Raw genomic sequence first — 12,502 nt, forward strand, 5'->3', positions numbered from 1 at the left:
GCATGCTCTCTCTCCAACCAGCGTTTAAGCGGTGGGGAGTGCAGCATGCCGCGGCTGTATATCTATGTTTGTATCGTCTCAGTGGGTTGCCCTGGTTACTCACCATGGCAACCACGCTCAGTGCGGCTACGTCAGTGTGTCAGCGCTTTGTCCCGCCCTGATGACGTCATCATCAGCGTGGTCAGCGCTACACAGGATCACTATGGGATGTCACTTGGTATAAAGGTATGCACTGTATCTTTTGTTCTCAGTTCTTGATAAAAGTCGCCAGACTGAAACGTTGAACTTTGACCTGCTGTGTCGTGAGTCTTCTTTATCAAAGTCCTGTGAGTGCCGCTGTTATTTTTTATACATGTTTGGTATTTTTTCCATTGGATGGCACCCGGGCAATTATTGAAGTTTTTGTGGAGTGCCGGCCAGTTTTGTACTATATATATATATATATATATATATATATATATATATATATATATATATATATTAGGGGTGAGCGGGTTCGGATTTCTGAAATCCGAACCCCCCCGAGCCCCCCTGATCCGAGTCCGATCCGAGTCAGGCTCGACTTTTCCCGCCTGACTCGGATCTGAAATCGAGGCAAAACTTCATCATCCCGCCTTCCGAGTCTCGCGGGCTTTGGATCCTATATAAGGTACCCGCGTCGGCGCCATTTTCTCACTCGGCTGTGGACAGTGAAGAGGGAGGGTGGGAGTTAGGGCTGGCTGGGCTGTGTAGTGTAGTGTAGTGCTGCTCTTGTCCACTACTTCAAAGTCCATAGGGGCTGGCTGTGTTGTGCTGTGCTGCTGTTGTTAATAGGGGCTGTGTCCACTACTTCAAAGTCCATAGGGGCTGGCTGGACTGTGTTGTGCAGTCAGTTCTCCATAGGGGCTGTGTCCACTCCAAGGTCCTGTGCAGTGTCCCAGTCCTAAAGGGGTGCTGTAGTGTTGTCCAGGGGGTGCTCTGTCCATCAGGGGTGCTCCCCCAAGTGCTAAAAAAATAATATATTTTCTGTGTTTGTGAATTGTGTGCGCAGTAGCCGCACGTGCATCAACAAAGTAGTGCCAAGCGTGCGCCTGTGTCATAAGTAAAGGGCCGGCTGGCTTGACCGTTAAAGGGTGTTGTAACCCCCATAGTACACTCCAGTCCAAACCAAAAAAAAATTATTTTCTGTGTTTGTGAATTGTGTGCGCAGTAGCCGCACGTGCATCAACAAAGTAGTGCCAAGCGTGCGCCTGTGTCATAAGTAAAGGGCCGGTTGGCTTGACTGTTAAAGGGTGTTGTAACCCCCAAAGTACACTCCAGTCCAAACCAAAAAAAAAATATTTTCTGTGTTAGTGAATTGTGTGCGCAGTAGCCGCACGTGCATCAACAAAGGAGCAGCGCCAAGTGTGCGCCTGTGTACCATAAGTAAAGAGCCGGCTGGCTCATTTCTTAAAGGCTGGTGTAGCCCACAAAGTGCACTACTCTCCAGCAAAAATAAAAAAATATTTTCTGTGTTTAGCCGCACGTATATATCAAATCGATATAACATAAATGGAGGACCAAACTTTCTCCGATAAAAATAAAAATAAAATAAAATAGAGAAAGATCCAGAACCACTTCCTCCTAGTGCTGAAGCTGCTGCCACTAGTCATGACATAGACGATAACATGCCATCAATGTCGTCTGCCAAGGCCGATGCCCAATGTCATAATAGAGGGCACATACAATCCCAAATGACAAAGTTCAGGAAAATGACCTTGAAAAAAACATTTAAGTCAGCTGAAGAGAAACGTAAACTTGCCAATATGCCATTTACGACACGGAGTGGCAAGGAACGGCTAAGGTCGATCCCTAGTATGTTCATGACTAGTGGTTCAGCTTCACGATGATGGAAGCTCTCCTCCCACTAAAAAAATCTAAAGAGTTAAGCTGGCAAAAGCACAGCAAAGAACTGTGCTTTCTAAGAAGATATCACAAATCCCCAAGGTGGTGGTTGCGATGCCTGACCTTCCCAGCACTGGACGGGAAGAGGTGGCTCTTTCCACCATTTGCACGCCCCCTGCAAGTGCTGAAAGGAGCACCCACAGTCCACTTGCTGATATGCAAATTGAAGATGTCACTGTTGAAGTACAACAGGATGAGGATACTGGTGTAGCTGGCGCTGAGGAGGAAGTTGGCGAGGAGGATTCTGATGGTGATGTGGTTTGTTTAAATCAGGCTCCGGGGGAGACAGTTGTTGTCCGTGGGATGAAAAAGACCATCACGGTCATGCCTGGGCAGAAGACCAAACATTCCACCTCTTTGGTCTGGCAATATTTCTATCCAAATCCGGACAACAACTGTCTTGCCATATGTACCTTATGTAAAGGTGGAATAAGTAGGGGTAGGGACGTTAACCACCTAGGAACATCCTCCCTTATACGGCACCTGCAGCACGTTCATAATAAGTTACTGTCAAGTTCAGAAACTTTGGCTAAGACCGTAAGCAGTCCAGGGACACCTAAATCCCGTTGTCCTGTTGTATCCAAGCGCCTGCAAACCACACCGTCAACTCCCTCCTCATCAATTTCCTCCTTAGTCAGGATCGGAAGTAGTCCTGCAGGCCATGTCACTGGCATGACTGACTCTCCTATCGGGGATTCCTCCGGAGGATCCTGCATTGCTACGCCTCCTGCTGCCGCTGCTGCTGTTGCTGCTGCTGGGAGTCGTTCATCATCCCAGAGAGGAAGTAGGAACACCACTACTTTTACTAAACAATTGACCCTCCAACAGTCCTTAGCGAGGAGGATGAAGTACGACAGCAGTCATCCTGAAGCAAAACGTATAACTGAGGCCTTGACTGCTATGTTGGTGTTAGACGTGTGTCCGGTATCCGCCATTAGTGCAGTGGGATTTAGACAATTGATGGAGGTAGTGTGTCCCCGGTTCCAAATCCCGTCTAGATTCCACTTCACTAGGCAGGCGATACCGAGACTGTACAGAAACGTCAGAAAAAAGTGTCCTCAGTGTCCTGAAAAATGCCGTTGTACCCAATGTCCACTTAACCACGGACATGTGGACAAGTGGAACAGGGCAGACTAAGGACTATTTGACTGTGACAGCCCACTGGGTAGATGTATCACCTTACGCAGCAACAGCAGCAGCGTCACCATTCGCAGCATCTCAGAAATGCCAGCTCGTTCCAAGGCAGGCTACGCTGTGTATCACCGGTTTCAGTAAGAGGCACACCGTCGACAACCTCTTAGAGAAACTGAGGGAAATCATCGCCCAGTGGCTTACCCCACTTAGACTCTCCTGGGGATTTGTGATATCTGACAATGCCACCCAATATTGTGCGGGCATTACATCTGGGCAAATTCCAGCACGTCCCATGTTTTGCTCACACAATAAACTTGGTGGTGCAGAATTTTCTGAAAAGCAACAGGGGCATGCAGGAGACGCTTTGGGTGGCCCAAAAAATTTCTGGCCACTTTCGCCATTCAGCGACTGCGTGCTGAAGACTGGAGCACCAGCAAACACTCTTGAACCTGCCCCGCCATCACCAGAAGCAAGAGGTTGTGACGCGGTGGAACTCAACCCTCTATATGCTTCAGAGGATGGAGGAGCAGCAAAAGGCCATTCAAGCCTATTCATCCACCTATGACATAGGCAAAGGAGGGGGTATGCACCTGACTCAAGCGCAGTGGAGAATGATTTCCGTGTTGTGCAAGGTTCTCCAGCCCTTCGAACTTGCCACACGTGAAGTCAGTTCAGACACTGCCAGCTTGAGTCAAGTCATTCCCCTCATCAGGCTTTTGCAGAAGCAGCTGGAGAAAGTGAAGGAGGAGCTAAGACGGAGCGATTCCGCTCGGCATGTGGGACTTGTGGATGAAGCCCTTCATTCGCTTTGCCAGGATTCCACTACATTTTGGCCACCGTGCTCGATCCTAGGTTTAAAGCCTATGTGGTGTCTCTCTTTCCGGCCGACACAAGCCTGCAGAGGTGCAAAGACCTGCTGGTGAACACACTGTCAGCTGAAGCAGAACGTGACACGTCAACAGCTCCTTCTTCATTTTCTCCTGCAACTGGGGCTGCCAGGAAAAAACTTAGGTATCCTAAGCAACCCGCTGGCGGTGATGCAGGGCAGGCAGGACCAAGTTTGGACATCTGGTCCGGACTGAAGGACCTGGCAACAATTTCTGACATGTCTACTGTCACTGCATATGATACTGTCACCATTGACAGAATGGTGGAGGATTACATCGGTGACAGCATCCAAGTAGGCATGTCAGACAGTCCATACCTGTACTGGCAGGAAAAAGAGGCAATTTGGAGGCCCCTGTACAAACTGGCTCTATTTTACCTGAGTTGCCCCCCCTCCAGTGTGTACTCCGAAAGAGTGTTTAGTGCAGCCGGGAACCTTGTCAGCGAAAGGCATAGGAGGTTGCTTCCACAGAATGTGGAGAAGATGATGTTCATCAAAATGAATTATCAGCTCTTCCAGGGAGACCAGCCTCCAGAACGTACAGAGGGACCTGTGGTGGTGGATTCAAGTGGGGACGAGTTAATACTTTGTGAGGATGAGGATGTACACACTGAAGAGGGTGAGGAATCGGTGGATGAGGAGGATGAGGATGACATCTTGCCTCCGTAGAGCCAGTTTGTGCAGGGACACATTAATTGCCAGCTTGTTTTGTGGGAGCCCAAACGAACCAATCATTTCAGCCACAGTCATGTGGCAGACCCTGGCGCTGAAATGATTGGTTTGTTAAAGTGTGCATGTCCTGTTTATACAACATAAGGGTGGGTGGGAGGGCCCAAGGACAATTCCATCTTGCACCTCTTTTTTTTCTTTGCATTATGTACAGTTTGGGGCCTAGTTTTTCAAACTGCCATCCTGTCTGCCACTGCAGTATCACGCCTAGATGGGTCACGTGTTTGTGCCACCCACTCGTGTCGCTTAGCATAGTCATCCAGCTACCTCGGTGCAACCTTTTGGACATAAAAACACTATTGTGAGGTGTGAGGTGTTCAGAATAGACTGGAAATGAGTGGAAATTAAGGTTATTGAGGTTAATAATAGCATAGGAGCAGAAAAACCTACAAATTCTGTGATTTTAGCTGTTTTTATGCTTTTTTTCAAAAAAATACAGATCCAAAACACAAAACCCAGAACCCAAAACACGGAAGGGTGGTTTTGGCAAAACCAATCCAGATCCAAAACACGAAGAAAGATCCAGATCCAAAACCAAAACACAAAACACGAAAAGTGGCCGGTGCACACCCCTAATATAAAACAAAAAGTGGAGAGAGAGCGCCTCCTAGTGCAATAAAATAATGTTTTTCCTTGGCCTTTACCAATAGTAATCACCCTCTGTGCAGATGGGGGTGTACCTCATATAGTGGAATACACCACTGTAGAATCAGCATGAACAACAATCAAAGTCCTTAACTTCCCAAATTCTGGACACCACTCAATGTCTCATTCTTGTTTTGCAGATTGCTGGCAGGTCTCTGGTGGGCTGGAAGACTGCTGGTCCCTGTCACTGGTATAATCAGGCTGCTGGGCTCCCTGGCTGGTGTTGGTTGTTGGTCTCCCTGGCTGGCAGGCTTCTTGCAATGTTGCCAACTCAGTCACCTAACCCTATACAGGCCAAATCGACTATCTCTCATTATTCTATTAATTTGGGGATTTGAACTTTGATTTTGAGTTTGATTTATGTTCAGTTTGCAAATTGAATGTTAGAAAATGAAGGGATCCTATATTAGGCTATGGGAAAACATTAATGTTTTGCCTATATTCAATTTTGAGTGAAAATCCATTTTCTGTTCAATTTGACATTCGATTTTGGCTTTTGTAAAGCTCCAATAGCAAAATCGAATGGAAATTGAACCAAAATCAAAAGACAAATCAAACAGTATCCAAAATCGAACTTTTAGTAAATATAGACCCTCGTGTATATCTAGACATTATCTACATTTTTACTGTAGATCTTTCATTTGTGCCTATCTATTGGTGCTACAGTCAACCCAGTAAGTATGATAGTCAGAGTTGCAGCATTGACTGACATTCCACACACATACTGTTCTATTAAAAAAAGGTCTGGGGGGGCTGACTGTCCAGACCTGAACATTTTTTCTGATTTGCACTGTTTGTTGTTGTGAACCTTTAAACTTAGCACACAACTGTTAATAATGAGGAGTATGTATTGTAAATCTAGTTGAAGAGGAAAGTAGAGATGAGTCGACAAACAACTATCTACAAATAGCACTAAATAGCCCCACTTGGTGCACCACAGACTTTACAACTAATCAACACCATGTGCCCCACCACACAATTTTGTTCTGAAAACATATCTGATGGTGCGTACACATGGTACGACTTTCATGAGTGATATGAACTATAACAATATCGTTCATATCGTTATCGTTCATATCTTTCACTTTTTTGCAGTCACCAACCTGACAATGACCAACGATGCGCATTCCCGCTTCGATGATAAAGATTTCTTTCATCGTCCATGCATGCAGGCCAACTTGGATGATATCATTGACCAAATTGCTCATACATTCAGTGTCAGCGATATCAACGAACAACGATCAATGATATCTTGCTATTTGGCCACTCCCCGGCCTCCAGTTTGAGATCAACACGCTTCGAGATGCCAACATCATCGTGGGCACCTGCAGTTTCACCTAAATAGGTACGTACCCACTGCTGGCCACTATTTATTTTATCCCAATGGGGGGCACTGCATAGGGGGAGCACTACCAGGGGCACTGTGGAGCACTACTTGGGGCCCTCTATCAGGGGCACAGAATGGGCACAGCACTGCGTAAAGTAGACCACTACCAGAGGCACAGTATGGGCACAGCACTGCTTAAAGTGGACCACTACCAGAGGCACAGTATAAGGGGCACAGCAGTGCATATAGTGGACCACTACAAGGGGCACAGTATAAGGGACACAGCAGTGCATAAAGTGGACCACTACCAAAGGCACAGTAGAAGGAGCACAGCACTGCATAAAGTGGACCACTACCAGGGGCACAGTATAAGGGGCACAGCACTGCATAAAGTGGACCACTACCAGGGGTACAGTATAAGGGGCACAGCACTACATAAAGTGGACCACTACCAGGGGAACAGCACTGCATAAAGTGGACCACTACCAGGGGCACAGTATAAGGGGCACAGCACTGCATAAGGTGGACCACTATCAGGGGCACAGTATAAGGGGCACTGCTGGGGGCACTGCATTAGGTGGTTCTGTATAAAGGGCACTGTTTGGGGGCACTGCATAAGGTGTTTCTTTATAAAGGGCAGTATTTGGGGGCACTGCATAATTAGGCTGTGTTTAAAGGGCACTATAGGGGGCACTGCATAATAGGAGACATTTATATTTTGGGGGGTTTTCCCAAAAAAAAAAATATTTTATTTACATAATGCGCATTGTAGCAAGTAGGCCACAGTAGTGTGGCGTTAAATATGCAATGATTTTTTTCAGCCCATTATTCTAAATTTACAGGAATATTAGCCCATATATAACGGCGTCATTAATAGTGCACTGATTAAAACTTTTTAAATTAAATTTAAATGAGTATTTTCTGTAATTTTCAGACATGGCTGGAAACAGAGTTCTGGACAGGTTTCCTGGATTTGTACCAAGCCAATGAGTGCCTGTAGAAGGCCAAGAGTAGAGAATACTCAGATCGGGACCTAAAGAACAAGGCATATGACAAGTTGGTGATGTATAGCAGGATTCTGAAGAAAAATGCAGACAAAGACTGGGGTAAAGCAGAAGATACAGAATTTCCGGACAGTGGAGCTGATTCAGACAAGCTCGCTAGGGTGCGAACGCTTGTAGCTGACCGATAGTTGCAATCTGCGCATGCGTATGCACCACAATGAGCGTGCGCAAACCACTGAGAAAGATCAGAATGCATTTGCTCGTTGCGCATAGACAGCCCAGCAGAATGAGTGACAGTAGAAGCCATTTGTGGGTGGTGACATGGCAGTCCACTGGAAACGGGGGAGTGGAGGTGCAAACGCAGGTGTGCCTGAGTGTTTCAACGCCATTTCAGAGGCATGCTTAATTAAAAGGTAGCATCATAGGACACATCACTTGGTAGGATTTCACTCTAAAGTGAACGCAGTGCTTGTGGTAGGGTATAGTCAACCTCAAGCGTTGCGATCGCATCCGATGGTGCTCAATGTACCAGTGTTTTCAATCACTTCCAGGAAATTACGTGCGCAAGTGGGCATCTTAATAATTGCTGGTGGGCATCTGCATACACTAAGTGATTGCATGCCAAGACATAGTGGGCGTGCTAATGCCTTGCCGTGCAATCGCTTGCCTTGCTGGGCGTGCACAGGATAGCGAGCGAGTCTGAATGAGCTCCAGTGTTCCTGCGGGAGCACCATAAATATATGGATGCCAAGCGATCCGGAGCAGGGGCTGATGAAGTACAGAAACCATCTTTATGGTACTATGAACTACTCACATTTGTCCTGGAGAAAGAGCTGGAGAAGGTGTCAAAAGCTCACTGGATCCAGAAGAGGAAGACTCCTGTTGAGAGGGTGACCCAGAGAGTCAGGATACCGTAAGTACATCAATAACTGTATACTACAAATGTTTTTTTGTTTTGTTTTGTTTTTTATAATGGAAAGATAACTCTAATAAAAACTAGTACAACAGTGGAATGGGCTTAATTATTTGTTTTCTCCCTCTCTAAATAATGATACAAAAAGTTATTTAACCAATAATTCCATGTTTATTGGTTCGTAACATCAACATTTGTTTCTCTCCTAGTTCCATCCAATGGAAGTGTATCCTGACACTCCAGCCAGTGAGCTCCAAGAATTTGAGGAGACCGACATAGAGGCACCACCTCCACCACCACCAGAGCCTGCTTGAAAAAGGTGGAGGACTGCCAGGAAATCTTCAAGTTCTGACCCCTCTAGGTCAGATACATTTTTAAAGCTTGCTTAGGAGATTCTTCACACTCCCATGGACAATTGTGCTACTTTTGGCTTGAATATCACTCATGAAATGCGGAAAATGCAGCCCCAAAGCCAGCTGTATTTCAGATGGGCTGTATATGAGGTGGTGCATCATGCTTTGGTCAATGAATTAGACAAAAACACGACACTAAGCCTATATACCGCTCCACAGCCCACTCCCCCAGATTCCAGTAGTTTTCAACCCCCACTGGCGTATCCCCCAAATGCTCCTCCATGCAATTATCCCCATTATGCGTCGGGAAGCCCATCACCACCAACAAACTTACATGGGCCCTCCACGAGTGGCGTGCACTCTGCATGGCGGAGTTCACAGTCCACTGTTCAGAGCGATGATCAGATTTTTAATTTGTGATAATTTAAATTCTGTTTTTTTATCATGCTTTAAAAAGTGTTCTGAGCTTTTTCTCTAGCTTTTTCTCGAGGATGATGTTGAATAGTTCATCCTACCATAAAGATGAGTTTCTCTACTTCAATTGCCCCTGTTGTTGGACGTTAGGCATCTGTATATTTGTTTGGGACTTCCACGGACACTGTTCAGAAATTTCTTTATTTTTTCCTCTTACCCAGTTATGTCTGCATTTTTGTTTGGGTCACTGCTATACATCACCAACAGTTCATGTGCCTTAATGTCCTTATCTGAGTATTCTTTACTCTAGAGCAGTGATTCCCAACCTCGGTCCTCAAGGCACACTAACAGTCTTGGTTTTATTGATATCCAGGCTTGAGCACAGATGGTTAAATCAAAATAACTGAGGTACTAATTAAGTCACCTGTGCTCCAGTATGGCTATCCTCAAAACCTGGACTGTTAGTGTGCCTTGAGGACCGTGGTTGGGAACCGCTGCTCTAGAGGCACTCATTGGCTTGGTGACAATCATGGAACCCTGTGCAGAACTCTAAAAGTTTTTTATTTAGATTAAAAGTTTTGAAAAAAAGGTTGTCTGTTTTGTTATTTGCAGCGTACATTTTAAAATATAGTTAACAAAGATTAAATGTGTGTATGTGTAATTTAGATACTATACTATTTGCGATCAAATGAGGTAAGACCAGTGCACCTACACTTATCTCGGGGGTAGGGGCAGGGATGTATGTGTCTATGGGGGTGAGGGGGGGAGCAAATGTTTAGGCCACTACCTGGGGGAACATAAGGGTTAAGCACTACCCAGCGTATTTTTACACCACAATGAAGGAGGGTTGTTTGGTGGTTAGAAGAGGGGAAGTTTAGGATACCTACCACCTGCTGTCTGTATCTTCATTGTTCTTGCTCTCCATTGTAGAATTTGTTATCCATGCATTTTTCAGTAAAAACTTACAATATTTGAATCCAATTATACCATATTTTAACACATTGGGGTAAATGTAATAGGTTGCATTTTCTTTTTTTTGTGAGTTTGAAATTAAAATCGCACTTTTCCAGAACTCTCAAATGTAATAGAGTGTGAGAAAAGGCTTTTTTGCATGTTTCTCTTCTTGATCAAATTCGTCATTTTGAAACTCGCATCCAGATGTTTTCCAATGTTAAAGTTACAACTCTCCAAATGTTATAGAGTGTGAGTTAGGAATTCGCAATCCAAACTCAACTAAAAATCGAAAAAAATTAGACCAGGTTCAGATAAGCGATTTTAAAGTCAATTTTATAAAATCAAAAAATCTGTGCCAAATTAACTCATGTGAACTCCATAAAACGTAATCACATCCCTAGATAAACCACATCTACAGCCATTGCACCTGTGAGGGTTGGAGAAATGGAGTTTGTACAGTCTTCATTGGAACTTTATGCTTGTGGGCTGCTTTCTATGGAGGAGATGCGCAGTGGGAGGGCTCAGGAGCATCACCAGATTCAGGTCCCTATTCTGCTTCGTGCCAGGCGAGGATATAGATTAAGGATGGACCTGGACTCCCTCTCAGATTCAGTTATTTATATTGATATGATTGATATGAGCAGGTGAGAGATGATTTGGAGCCTGTGGCTGGTAGCAGCTATGCAGTGCCTGGGCTGCATATATTAAGGTGTTCCATGCATTTTTTTACCACTGGCTCATTTCAGTCAGTGAGCGCTAGAGTGCTGGGTATTACATAAGCCACTTTCTCTAGGCATTTATCTCAAGTGTTTTCTGCCCTGAAGAAGTTGTGGCAACATATATCTCATTCCCATATTGTGAGTCAGAGTGGCAGGATCTTAATGTAGCTTTCTATTGGCTCTCAGCATTGCCTAGTGTGCTAGGAGTCATAGACTGCACCCACAATGGGATCAGATCACCGTACATGTACACCATACAGGTCTATGTAAATAGACATGGCTACCGCTCCCTCAATGTGCAGATGGACTGTGATGCTAACCTCATGATTCTCAATGTGGTTGCAGGTTACCCGGGGTCTTGCCATGATGCCTATATCCTGCGCCAGTCAGCCCTGTGGGAGAGGTTTCAAGAAGGAAACATGCCAGAGGGCTGGCTACTTGGTATGTTATTTTTCTAGTTATAAATACTTTACATTTAATTTGGAATTGGTGTGTGTTTCTCTCTATTGCTGTAATATTTAAAAAATATATATTTTTGGCATTGGTTTTTTAGATTATAAAATGCCAGGATTGCAATTAGTACTGAATCTAGCTTTACATGTAATGAAAGTGTTTTTTTTATTTTAAATGCTATTTGAGTTGTTTTAATTTAAGTTTTTAAACACCCTCTTTCATCATTTAGGTGACAGGATATGGGTGTCAGACTTGGCTCATGACACCTCTGTTGTGACCACGAGGCCCTTCACAGCACCAGTACAACAACACACACATTGCTACAAGGTCAGTAATAGAGCGTACCTTGAAAAGCAGGTTTTGTTGTTTGGACCGGTCGGCTGGCATCCTACTTTACGATGTGCGTAAGTGTGTGACACAATTCCGTCATGCTGCATGCTCCATAACATGGCCCATGGGCAAGGCCATGATGACCTTGGGGACATTGCAGTAGTTGTGGAGGAGCCGGACCCTTTTCCAACAGAGGGCATTGCCAATACAGAGGGTGGGAATCAGGTTCGACAGAGGATCATACAGCAGTATTTTTCACGTAAGTGTTTGTGACACAATGTTACATAATGTTTATGTGTATATGTGTTCAAGTTGTATGCCTACACATTACTTAAAATATATATACATTTTACAGGGGACTGAGCTGTGACCGTGGAAGATGCTGTATGCATAAAGATGATTAGGTAATACATTTTTCAAAATCACAAATTTAACCTTTGTCACAGTAACTGCACTGTAACATGTTTTTATTTCAAAAGAGAGTAATACTCCAACATTGGAATAATATGAAGGAACATTGTAAGATCTTTCAATATAAAAGTGAAAAAACACACATATATCTATATATGCTGCAATCAAATATGCAAAGCAGTCCAAAAGTGCAGTAATAACATTTTAAATATACTGTAACATGTGTTATATTTACTTTTTGTCTGCTGAACCTACTCTACCTCTAACTATGGCTTTAAGCACACCACCACGTGTGCATAGACTGCGG

The sequence above is a fragment of the Taudactylus pleione genome, unplaced genomic scaffold (genome assembly GCF_031769625.1).
Source record: "Taudactylus pleione unplaced genomic scaffold, aTauple2 ptg000170l, whole genome shotgun sequence".
Taxonomy (NCBI): domain Eukaryota; kingdom Metazoa; phylum Chordata; class Amphibia; order Anura; family Myobatrachidae; genus Taudactylus; species Taudactylus pleione.